The sequence below is a fragment of the Ixodes scapularis genome, unplaced genomic scaffold (genome assembly GCF_016920785.2).
Source record: "Ixodes scapularis isolate PalLabHiFi unplaced genomic scaffold, ASM1692078v2 PGA_scaffold6__148_contigs__length_123643588, whole genome shotgun sequence".
Taxonomy (NCBI): Eukaryota; Metazoa; Arthropoda; class Arachnida; order Ixodida; family Ixodidae; genus Ixodes; species Ixodes scapularis.
In genome coordinates, this window is record NW_024609881.1 from 59,065,933 (window position 1) to 59,079,274 (window position 13,342).

The 13,342-nt window shown below is 45.0% G+C and overlaps 1 protein-coding gene across 1 annotated transcript in view; it reads left to right on the top strand.

The window, feature by feature from the left end:
- LOC120836201 overlaps positions 1-13,342 on the top strand; it is a 59,639-nt gene that overhangs the window by 23,048 nt on the left and 23,249 nt on the right. The window lies entirely within an intron of this gene.

Below are 13,342 nucleotides of genomic sequence, written 5' to 3' on the forward strand. Positions count from 1 at the left end.
CTTGGAAATAAATCTGTCTTGAGAAAAACCGCTCCGAAGTGGACCTGGTTTTTTCATTTCGACGGTTTCATCCCATTTTTAAAGTTTGAGCACCCGCTCCTTCACAGGGAACTTTTGGAGCACGGCTCATGCACCCATTCTGGGCGAAATATATAACTTTCATCCCTCTACTACATGCTAGTGCCATGGCAAATACTTGGAAATAAATCTGTCTTGAGAAAAACCGCTCCGAAGTGGACCTGGTTTTTCCGTTTTGACGGTTTCGTCCCATTTTTAAAGTTTGAGCACCCGCGCCTTCACAGAGAACTTTTGGAGCACGGCTCATGCACTCATTCTGGGCGAAATGTATAATTTTCATCCCTCTACTACATGCTAGTGCCATGGCAAATACTTGGAAATAAATATGTCTTGAGAAAAACCGCTCCGAAGTGGACCTGGTTTTTCCGTTTCGACGGTTTCGTCCCATTTTTAAAGTTTGAGCATCCGCGCCTTCACAGGGAACTTTTGGAGCACGGCTCATGCACCCATTTTGGGCGAAATATATTATTTTCATCCCTCTATTACATGCTGGTGCCATGGCAAATACTTGGAAATAAATCTGTCTTGAGAAAAACCGCTCCGAAGTGGACCTGGTGGTTTCCGTTTTGACGGTTTCGTCCCATTTTTAAAGTTTGAGCACCCGCGCCTTCACAGGGAACTTTTGGAGCACGGCTCATGCACCCATTCTGGGCGAAATATATAATTTTCATCCCTCTACTACATGCTAGTGCCATGGCAAATACTTGGAAATAAATCTGTCTTGAGAAAAACCGCTCCGAAGTGGACCTGGTTTTTCCGTTTTGACGGTTTCGTCCCATTTTTAAAGTTTGAGCACACGCGCCTTCACAGGGAACTTTTGGAGCACGGCTCATGCACCCATTTTGGGCGAAATATATCATTTTCATCCCTCTATTACATGCTGGTGCCATGGCAAATACTTGGAAGTAAATCTGTCTTGAGAAAAACCGCTCCGAAGTGGACCTGGTTTTTCCGTTTTGACGGTTTCGTCCCATTTTTAAAGTTTGAGCACCCGCGCCTTCACAGGGAACTTTTGGAGCACAGCTCATGCACCCATTCTGGGCGAAATATATAATTCTCATCCCTCTACTACATGCTAGTGCCATGGCAAATACTTGGAAATAAATCTGTCTTGAGAAAAACCGCTCCGAAGTGGACCTGGTTTTTCCATTTCGACGGTTTCGTCCCATTTTTAAAGTTTGAGCACCCGCGCCTTGACAGGGAACTTTTGGAGCACGGCTCATGCACCCATTCTGAGCGCAATATATAACTTTCATCCCTCTACTACATGCTAGTGCCATGGCAAATACTTGGAAATAAATCTGTCTTGAGAAAAACCGCTCCGAAGTGGACCTGGTTTTTCCGGTTTGACGGTTTCGTCCCATTTTTAAAGTTTGAGCACCCGCGCCTTCACAGGGAACTTTTGGAGCACGGCTCATGCACCCATTCTGGGCGAAATATATAATTTTCATCCCTCTACTACATGCTAGTGCCATGGCAAATACTTGGAAATAAATCTGTCTTGAGAAAAACCGCTCCGAAGTGGACCTGGTTTTTCCATTTCGACGGTTTCGTCCCATTTTTAAAGTTTGAGCACCCGCGCCTTCACAGGGAACTTTTGGAGCACGGCTCATGCACCCATTCTGGGCGAAATATATAACTTTCATCCCTCTACTACATGCTAGTGCCATGGCAAATACTTGGAAATAAATCTGTCTTGAGAAAAACCGCTCCGAAGTGGACCTGGTTTTTCCGTTTTGACGGTTTCGTCCCATTTTTAAAGTTTCAGCACCCGCGCCTTCACAGGGAACTTTTGGAGCACGGCTCATGCGCCCATTCTGAGCGAAATGTATAATTGTCATCCCTCTACTACATGCTAGTGCCATGGCAAATACTTGGAAATAAATCTGTCTTGAGAAAAACCGCTCCGAAGTGGACCTGGTTTTTCCGTTTTGACGGTTTCGTCCCATTTTTAAAGTTTCAGCACCCGCGCCTTCACAGGGAACTTTTGGAGCACGGCTCATGCACCCATTCTGGGCGAAATATATAACTTTCATCCCTCTACTACATGCTAGTGCCATGGCAAATACTTGGAAATAAATCTGTCTTGAGAAAAACCGCTCCGAAGTGGACCTGGTTTTTCCGTTTCGACGGTTTCGTCCCATTTTTAAATTTTGAGCACCCGCGCCTTCACAGGGAATTTTGGGAGCACGGCTCATGCACCCATTCTGGGCGAAATATATAACTTTCATCCCTCTACTACATGCTAGTGCCATGGCAAATACTTGGAAATAAATCTGTCTTGAGAAAAACCGCTCCGAAGTGGACCTGGTTTTTCCGTTTTGACGGTTTCGTCCAATTTTTAAAGTTTGAGCACCCGCGCCTTCACAGGGAACTTTTGGAGCACGGCTCATGCACCCATTTTGGGCGAAATATATCATTTTCATCCCTCTATTACATGCTGGTGCCATGGCAAATACTTGGAAATAAATCTGTCTTGAGAAAAACCGCTCCGAAGTGGACCTGGTTTTTCCGTTTTGACGGTTTCGTCCCATTTTTAAAGTGTGAGCACCCGCGCCTTCACAGGGAACTTTTGGAGCACGGCTCATGCACCCATTCTGGGCGAAATGTATAATTTTCATCCCTCTACTACATGCTAGTGCCATGGCAAATACTTGGAAATAAATCTGTCGTGAGAAAAACCGCTCCGAAGTGGACCTGGTTTTTCCGTTTTGACGGTTTTGTCCCATTTTTAAAGTTTGAGCACCCGCGCCTTCACAGGGAACTTTTGGAGCACAGCTCATGCACCCATTCTGGGCGAAATATATAATTTTCATCCCTCTACTACACGCTAGTGCCATGGCAAATACTTGGAAATAAATCTGTCTTGAGAAAAACCGCTCCGAAGTGGACCTGGTTTTTTCATTTCGACGGTTTCATCCCATTTTTAAAGTTTGAGCACCCGCGCCTTCACAGGAACTTTTGGAGCACGGCTCATGCACCCATTCTGGGCGAAATATATAACTTTCATCCCTCTACTACATGCTAGTGCCATGGCAAATACTTGGAAATAAATCTGTCTTGAGAAAAACCGCTCCGAAGTGGACCTGGTTTTTCCGTTTTGACGGTTTCGTCCCATTTTTAAAGTTTGAGCACCCGCGCCTTCACAGAGAACTTTTGGAGCACGGCTCATGCACTCATTCTGGGCGAAATGTATAATTTTCATCCCTCTACTACATGCTAGTGCCATGGCAAATACTTGGAAATAAATATGTCTTGAGAAAAACCGCTCCGAAGTGGACCTGGTTTTTCCGTTTCGACGGTTTCGTCCCATTTTTTAAAGTTTGAGCATCCGCGCCTTCACAGGGAACTTTTGGAGCACGGCTCATGCACCCATTTTGGGCGAAATATATCATTTTCATCCCTCTATTACATGCTGGTGCCATGGCAAATACTTGGAAATAAATCTGTCTTGAGAAAAACCGCTCCGAAGTGGACCTGGTGGTTTCCGTTTTGACGGTTTCGTCCCATTTTTAAAGTTTGAGCACCCGCGCCTTCACAGGGAACTTTTGGAGCACGGCTCATGCACCCATTCTGGGCGAAATGTATAATTTTCATCCCTCTACTACATGCTAGTGCCATGGCAAATACTTGGAAATAAATCTGTCTTGAGAAAAACCGTTCCGAAGTGGACCTGGTTTTTCCGTTTTGACGGTTTCGTCCAATTTTTAAAGTTTGAGCAACCGCGCCTTCACAGGGAACTTTTGGAGCACGGCTCATGCACCCATTTTGGGCGAAATATATTATTTTCATCCCTCTATTACATGCTGGTGCCATGGCAAATACTTGGAAATAAATCTGTCTTGAGAAAAACCGCTCCGAAGTGGACCTGGTTTTTCCGTTTTGACGGTTTCGTCCCATTTTTAAAGTTTGAGCACCCGCGCCTTCACAGGGAACTTTTGGAGCACGGCTCATGCACCCATTCTGGGCGAAATATATAATTTTCATCCCTCTACTACAAGCTAGTGCCATGGCAAATACTTGGAAATAAATCTGTCTTGAGAAAAACCGCTCCGAAGTGGACCTGGTTTTTCCGTATTGACGGTTTCGTCCCATTTTTAAAGTTTGAGCACACGCGCCTTCACAGGGAACTTTTGGAGCACGGCTCATGCACCCATTTTGGGCGAAATATATCATTTTCATCCCTCTATTACATGCTGGTGCCATGGCAAATACTTGGAAGTAAATCTGTCTTGAGAAAAACCGCTCCGAAGTGGACCTGGTTTTTCCGTTTTGACGGTTTCGTCCCATTTTTAAAGTTTGAGCACCCGCGCCTTCACAGGGAACTTTTGGAGCACAGCTCATGCACCCATTCTGGGCGAAATATATAATTCTCATCCCTCTACTACATGCTAGTGCCATGGCAAATACTTGGAAATAAATCTGTCTTGAGAAAAACCGCTCCGAAGTGGACCTGGTTTTTCCATTTCGACGGTTTCGTCCCATTTTTAAAGTTTGAGCACCCGCGCCTTGACAGGGAACTTTTGGAGCACGGCTCATGCACCCATTCTGGGCGCAATATATAACTTTCATCCCTCTACTACATGCTAGTGCCATGGCAAATACTTGGAAATAAATCTGTCTTGAGAAAAACCGCTCCGAAGTGGACCTGGTTTTTCCGTTTTGACGGTTTCGTCCCATTTTTAAAGTTTGAGCACCCGCGCCTTCACAGGGAACTTTTGGAGCACGGCTCATGCACCCATTCTGGGCGAAATATATAATTTTCATCCCTCTACTACATGCTAGTGCCATGGCAAATACTTGGAAATAAATCTGTCTTGAGAAAAACCGCTCCGAAGTGGACCTGGTTTTTCCATTTCGACGGTTTCGTCCCATTTTTAAAGTTTGAGCACCCGCGCCTTCACAGGGAACTTTTGGAGCACGGCTCATGCACCCATTCTGGGCGAAATATATAACTTTCATCCCTCTACTACATGCTAGTGCCATGGCAAATACTTGGAAATAAATCTGTCTTGAGAAAAACCGCTCCGAAGTGGACCTGGTTTTTCCGTTTTGACGGTTTCGTCCCATTTTTAAAGTTTCAGCACCCGCGCCTTCACAGGGAACTTTTGGAGCACGGCTCATGCGCCCATTCTGAGCGAAATGTATAATTGTCATCCCTCTACTACATGCTAGTGCCATGGCAAATACTTGGAAATAAATCTGTCTTGAGAAAAACCGCTCCGAAGTGGACCTGGTTTTTCCGTTTCGACGGTTTCGTCCCATTTTTAAATTTTGAGCACCCGCGCCTTCACAGGGAATTTTGGGAGCACGGCTCATGCACCCATTCTGGGCGAAATATATAACTTTCATCCCTCTACTACATGCTAGTGCCATGGCAAATACTTGGAAATAAATCTGTCTTGAGAAAAACCGCTCCGAAGTGGACCTGGTTTTTCCGTTTTGACAGTTTCGTCCCATTTTTAAAGTTTGAGCATCCGCGCCTTCACAGGGAACTTTTGGAGCACGGCTCATGCACCCATTCTGGGCGAAATATATAATTTTCATCCCTCTACTACATGCTAGTGCCATGGCAAATACTTGGAAATAAATCTGTCTTGAGAAAAACCCCTCCGAAGTGGACCTGGTTTTTCCATTTCGACGGTTTCGTCCCATTTTTAAAGTTTGAGCACCCGCGCCTTCACAGGGAACTTTTGGAGCACGGCTCATGCACCCATTCTGGGCGAAATATATAACTTTCATCCCTCTACTACATGCTAGTGCCATGGCAAATACTTGGAAATAAATCTGTCTTGAGAAAAACCGCTCCGAAGTGGACCTGGTTTTTCCGTTTTGACAGTTTCGTCCCATTTTTAAAGTTTGAGCATCCGCGCCTTCACAGGGAACTTTTGGAGCACGGCTCATGCACCCATTCTGGGCGAAATGTATAATTTTCATCCCTCTACTACATGCTAGTGCCATGGGAAATACTTGGAAATAAATCTGTCTTGAGAAAAACCGCTCCGAAGTGGACCTGGTTTTTCCGTTTCGACGGTTTTGTCCCATTTTTAAAGTTTGAGCACCCGCGCCTTCACAGGGAACTTTTGGAGCACAGCTCATGCACCCATTCTGGGCGAAATATATAATTTTCATCCCTCTACTACATGCTAGTGCCATGGCAAATACTTGGAAATAAATCTGTCTTGAGAAAAACCGCTCCGAAGTGGACCTGGTTTTTCCGTTTTGACGGTTTCGTCCCATTTTTAAAGTTTGAGCACACGCGCCTTCACAGGGAACTTTTGGAGCACAGCTCATGCACCCATTTTGGGCGAAATATATAATTTTCATCCCTCTACTACATGCTAGTGCCATGGCAAATACTTGGAAATAAATCTGTCTTGAGAAAAACCGCTCCGAAGTGGACCTGGTTTTTCCGTTTTGACGGTTTCGTCCCATTTTTAAAGTTTGAGCACCCGCGCCTTCACAGGGAACTTTTGGAGCACGGCTCATGCACCCATTTTGGGCGAAATATATCATTTTCATCCCTCTATTACATGCTGGTGCCATGGCAAATACTTGGAAATAAATCTGTCTTGAGAAAAACCGCACCGAAGTGGACCTGGTGGTTTCCGTTTTGACGGTTTCGTCCCATTTTTTAAAGTTTGAGCACCCGCGCCTTCACAGGGAACTTTTGGAGCACGGCTCATGCACCCATTCTGGGCGAAATGTATAATTTTCATCCCTCTACTACATGCTAGTGCCATGGCAAATACTTGGAAATAAATCTGTCTTGAGAAAAACCGTTCCGAAGTGGACCTGGTTTTTTCCGTTTTGACGGTTTCGTCCCATTTTTAAAGTTTGAGCACCCGCGCCTTCACAGGGAACTTTTGGAGCACGGCTCATGCACCCATTTTGGGCGAAATATATCATTTTCATCCCTCTATTACATGCTGGTGCCATGGCAAATACTTGGAAATAAATCTGTCTTGAGAAAAACCGCTCCGAAGTGGACCTGGTTTTTCCGTTTTGACGGTTTCGTCCCATTTTTAAAGTTTGAGCACCCGCGCCTTCACAGGGAACTTTTGGAGCACGGCTCATGCACCCATTCTGGGCGAAATATATAATTTTCATCCCTCTACTACATGCTAGTGCCATGGCAAATACTTGGAAATAAATCTGTCTTGAGAAAAACCGCTCCGAAGTGGACCTGGTTTTTCCGTTTTGACGGTTTCGTCCCATTTTTAAAGTTTGAGCACCCGCGCCTTCACAGGGAACTTTTGGAGCACAGCTCATGCACCCATTCTGGGCGAAATATATAATTCTCATCCCTCTACTACATGCTAGTGCCATGGCAAATACTTGGAAATAAATCTGTCTTGAGAAAAACCGCTCCGAAGTGGACCTGGTTTTTCCATTTCGACGGTTTCGTCCCATTTTTAAAGTTTGAGCACCCGCGCCTTCACAGGGAACTTTTGGAGCACAGCTCATGCACCCATTCTGGGCGAAATATATAATTCTCATCCCTCTACTACATGCTAGTGCCATGGCAAATACTTGGAAATAAATCTGTCTTGAGAAAAACCGCTCCGAAGTGGACCTGGTTTTTCCATTTCGACGGTTTCGTGCCATTTTTAAAGTTTGAGCACCCGCGCCTTCACAGGGAACTTTTGGAGCACGGCTCATGCACCCATTCTGGGCGAAATATATAATTTTCATCCCTCTACTACATGCTAGTGCCATGGCAAATACTTGGAAATAAATCTGTCTTGAGAAAAACCGCTCCGAAGTGGACCTGGTTTTTCCATTTCGACGGTTTCGTCCCATTTTTAAACTTTGAGCACCCGCGCCTTCACAGGGAACTTTTGGAGCACGGCTCATGCACTCATTCTGGGCGAAATGTATAATTTTCATCCCTCTACTACATGCTAGTGCCATGGCAAATACTTGGAAACAAATCTGTCTTGAGAGAAACCGCTCCGAAGTGGACCTGGTTTTTCCGTTTCGACGGTTTCGTCCCATTTTTAAAGTTTGAGCATCCGCGCCTTCACAGGGAACTTTTGGAGCACGGCTCATGCACCCATTTTGGGCGAAATATATCATTTTCATCCCTCTATTACATGCTGGTGCCATGGCAAATACTTGGAAATAAATCTGTCTTGAGAAAAACCGCTCCGAAGTGGACCTGGTGGTTTCCGTTTTGACGGTTTCGTCCCATTTTTTAAAGTTTGAGCACCCGCGCCTTCACAGGGAACTTTTGGAGCACGGCTCATGCACCCATTCTGGGCGAAATGTATAATTTTCATCCCTCTACTACATGCTAGTGCCATGGCAAATACTTGGAAATAAATCTGTCTTGAGAAAAACCGTTCCGAAGTGGACCTGGTTTTTTCCGTTTTGACGGTTTCGTCCCATTTTTAAAGTTTGAGCACCCGCGCCTTCACAGGGAACTCTTGGAGCACGGCTCATGCTCCCATTCTGGGCGAAATATATAATTTTCATCCCTCTACTACATGCTAGTGCCATGGCAAATACTTGGAAATAAATCTGTCTTGAGAAAAACCGCTCCGAAGTGGACCTGGTTTTTCCATTTCGACGGTTTCGTCCCATTTTTAAAGTTTGAGCACCCGCGCCTTCACAGGGAACTTTTGGAGCACGGCTCATGCACCCATTCTGGGCGAAATATATAACTTTCATCCCTCTACTACATGCTAGTGCCATGGCAAATACTTGGAAATAAATCTGTCTTGAGAAAAACCGCTCCGAAGTGGACCTGGTTTTTCCGTTTTGACGGTTTCGTCCCATTTTTAAAGTTTCAGCACCCGCGCCTTCACAGGGAACTTTTGGAGCACGGCTCATGCGCCCATTCTGAGCGAAATGTATAATTGTCATCCCTCTACTACATGCTAGTGCCATGGCAAATACTTGGAAATAAATCTGTCTTGAGAAAAACCGCTCCGAAGTGGACCTGGTTTTTCCGTTTCGACGGTTTCGTCCCATTTTTAAAGTTTGAGCACCCGCGCCTCCACAGGGAACTTTTGGAGCACGGCTCATGCACCCATTCTGGGCGAAATATATAATTTTCATCCCTCTACTACATGCTAGTGCCATGGCAAATACTTGGAAATAAATCTGTCTTGAGAAAAATCGCTCCGAAGTGGACCTGGTTTTTCCATTTCGACGGTTTCGTCCCATTTTTAAAGTTTGAGCACCCGCGCCTTCACAGGGAACTTTTGGAGCACGGCTCATGCACCCATTCTGGGCGAAATATATAACTTTCATCCCTCTACTACATGCTAGTGCCATGGCAAATACTTGGAAATAAATCTGTCTTGAGAAAAACCGCTCCGAAGTGGACCTGGTTTTTCCGTTTTGACGGTTTCGTCCCATTTTTAAAGTTTCAGCACCCGCGCCTTCACAGGGAACTTTTGGAGCACGGCTCATGCACCCATTCTGGGCGAAATGTATAATTTTCATCCCTCTACTACATGCTAGTGCCATGGCAAATACTTGGAAATAAATCTGTCTTGAGAAAAACCGCTCCGAAGTGGACCTGGTTTTTCCGTTTCGACGGTTTCGTCCCATTTTTAAAGTTTGAGCACCCGCGCCTTCACAAGGAACTTTTGGAGCACAGCTCATGCAGCCATTCTGGGCTAAATATATAATTTTCATCCCTCTACTACATGCTAGTGCCATGGCAAATACTTGGAAATAAATCTGTCTTGAGAAAAACCGCTCCGAAGTGGACCTGGTTTTTCCATTTCGACGGTTTCGTCCCATTCTTAAAGTTTGAGCACCCGCGCCTTCACAGGGAACTTTTGGAGCACGGCTCATGCACCCATTCTGGGCGAAATATATAACTTTCATCCCTCTACTACATGCTAGTGCCATGGCAAATACTTTGAAATAAATCTGTCTTGAGAAAAACCGCTCCGAAGTGGACCTGGTTTTCCCGTTTTGACGGTTTCGTCCCATTTTTTAAAGTTTGAGCACCCGCGCCTTCACAGGGAACTTTTGGAGCACGGCTCATGCACCCATTCTGGGCGAAATGTATAATTTTCATCCCTCTACTCCATGCTAGTGCCATGGCAAATACTTGGAAATAAATCTGTCTTGAGAAAAACCGCTCCGAAGTGGACCTGGCTTTTCCGTTTCGACGGTTTTGTCCCATTTTTAAAGTTTGAGCACCCGCGCCTTCACAGGGAACTTTTGGAGCACAGCTCATGCACCCATTCTGGGCGAAATATATAATTTTCATCCCTCTACTACATGCTAGTGCCATGGCAAATACTTGGAAATAAATCTGTCTTGAGAAAAACCGCTCCGAAGTGGACCTGGTTTTTCCGTTTTGACGGTTTCGTCCCATTTTTAAAGTTTGAGCACACGCGCCTTCACAGGGAACTTTTGGAGCACAGCTCATGCACCCATTTTGGGCGAAATATATAATTTTCATCCCTCTACTACATGCTAGTGCCATGGCAAATACTTGAAAATAAATCTGTCTTGAGAAAAACCGCTCCGAAGTGGACCTGGTTTTTCCGTTTTGACGGTTTCGTCCCATTTTTAAAGTTTGAGCACCCGCGCCTTCACAGGGAACTTTTGGAGCACCGCTCATGCACCCATTTTGGGCGAAATATATCATTTTCATCCCTCTATTACATGCTGGTGCCATGGCAAATACTTGGAAATAAATCTGTCTTGAGAAAAACCGCTCCGAAGTGGACCTGGTTTTTCCGTTTTGACGGTTTCGTCCCATTTTTAAAGTTTGAGCACCCGCGCCTTCACAGGGAACTTTTGGAGCACAGCTCATGCACCCATTCTGGGCGAAATATATAATTTTCATCCCTCTACTACACGCTAGTGCCATGGCAAACACTTGGAAATAAATCTGTCTTGAGAAAAACCGCTCCGAAGTGGACCTGGTTTTTCCATTTCGACGGTTTCATCCCATTTTTAAAGTTTGAGCACCCGCGCCTTCACAGGGAACTTTTGGAGCACGGCTCATGCACCCATTCTGGGCGAAATCTATAACTTTCATCCCTCTACTACATGCTAGTGCCATGGCAAATACTTGGAAATAAATCTGTCTTGAGAAAAACCGCTCCGAAGTGGACCTGGTTTTTCCGTTTTGACGGTTTCGTCCCATTTTAAAGTGTGAGCACCCGCGCCTTCACAGGGAACTTTTGGAGCACGGCTCATGCACCCATTTTGGGCGAAATATATCATTTTCATCCCTCTATTACATGCTGGTGCCATGGCAAATACTTGGAAATAAATCTGTCTTGAGAAAAACCGCTCCGAAGTGGACCTGGTTTTTCCGTTTTGACGGTTTCGTCCAATTTTTAAAGTTTGAGCACCCGCGCCTTCACAGCGAACTTTTGGAGCACGGCTCATGCACCCGTTTTGGGCGAAATATATCATTTTCATCCCTCTATTACATGCTGGTGCCATGGCAAATACTTGGAAATAAATCTGTCTTGAGAAAAACCGCTCCGAAGTGGACCTGGTTTTTCCGTTTTGACGGTTTCGTCCCATTTTTAAAGTTTGAGCACCCGCGCCTTCACAGGGAACTTTTGGAGCACAGCTCATGCACCCATTCTGGGCGAAATATATAATTTTCATCCCTCTACTACATACTAGTGCCATGGCAAATACTTGGAAATAAATCTGTCTTGAGAAAAACCGCTCCGAAGTGGACCTGGTTTTTCCATTTCGACGGTTTCATCCCATTTTTAAAGTTTGAGCACCCGCGCCTTCACAGGGAACTTTTGGAGCACGGCTCATGCACCCATTCTGGGCGAAATATATAACTTTCATCCCTCTACTACATGCTAGTGCCATGGCAAATACTTGGAAATAAATCTGTCTTGAGAAAAACCGCTCCGAAGTGGACCTGGTTTTTCCGTTTTGACGGTTTCGTCCCATTTTTAAAGTTTGAGCACCCGCGCCTTCACAGGGAACTTTTGAAGCACGGCTCATGCACCCATTCTGGGCGAAATATATAATTTTCATCCCTCTACTACATGCTAGTGCCATGGCAAATACTTGGAAATAAATCTGTCCTGAGAAAAACCGCTCCGAAGTGGACCTGGTTTTTCCGTTTTGACGGTTTCGTCCCATTTTTAAAGTTTGAGCACCCGCGCCTTCACAGGGAACTTTTGGAGCACAGCTCATGCACCCATTTTGGGCGAAATATATAATTCTCATCCCTCTACTACATGCTAGTGCCATGGCAAGTACTTGGAAATAAATCTGTCTTGAGAAACACCGCTCCGAAGTGGACCTGGTTTTTCCATTTCTACGGTTTCATCCCATTTTTAAAGTTTGAGCACCCGCGCCTTCACAGGCAACTTTTGGAGCACGGCTCATGCACCCATTCTGGGCGAAATATATAACTTTCATCCCTCTACTACATGCTAGTGCCATGGCAAATACTTGGAAATAAATATGTCTTGAGAAAAACCGCTCCGAAGTGGACCTGGTTTTTCCGTTTTGACGGTTTCGTCCCATTTTTAAAGTTTCAGCACCCGCGCCTTCACAGGGAACTTTTGGAGCACGGCTCATGCACTCATTCTGGGCGAAATCTATAATTTTCATCCCTCTACTACATGCTAGTGCCATGGCAAATACTTGGAAATAAATCTGTCTTGAGAAAAACCGCTCCGAAGTGGACCTGGTTTTTCCGTTTCGACGGTTTCGTCCCATTTTTAAAGTTTGAGCACCCGCGCCTTCACAGGGAACTTTTGGAGCACGGCTCATGCACCCATTTTGGACGAAATATATCATTTTCATCCCTCTACTACATGCTGGTGCCATGGCAAATACTCTGAAATAAATCTGTCTTGAGAAAAACCGCTTCAAACTAGACCTGGTTTCTCCGTTTTGACGCTTCGTCCAACTTTTCAAATTCGGGCCTCCGCTCATCCACAAGGAACTTGTTTAGAACATTCGGGTCTTTAACTGGGAAAAATGATAGAATTTAAGTCCATCAAATCAATCATGGTACAACTGCATATCCTTGAAAATAAACCTCCTCGATGGGAAAGGCTTTCGAGCGAGGACGTTACGTAGTTCTCAATTTCCAATGTTCTCCTCGCTGGATCGACCGACATGTTTTTTACTTGATATTTTGAATTTATGTGCTTGACGTGTCATGAAGAGACCATCAAGTACAGTCAGCTTCCTTGCCAAATAATCACTCAATATTCCCACTTTATTCGCCCTAAATGTAGCTTCGCCAAGGTCAATAATTTCTTAATGATTAATAACAATATTTCAATACCTTTTC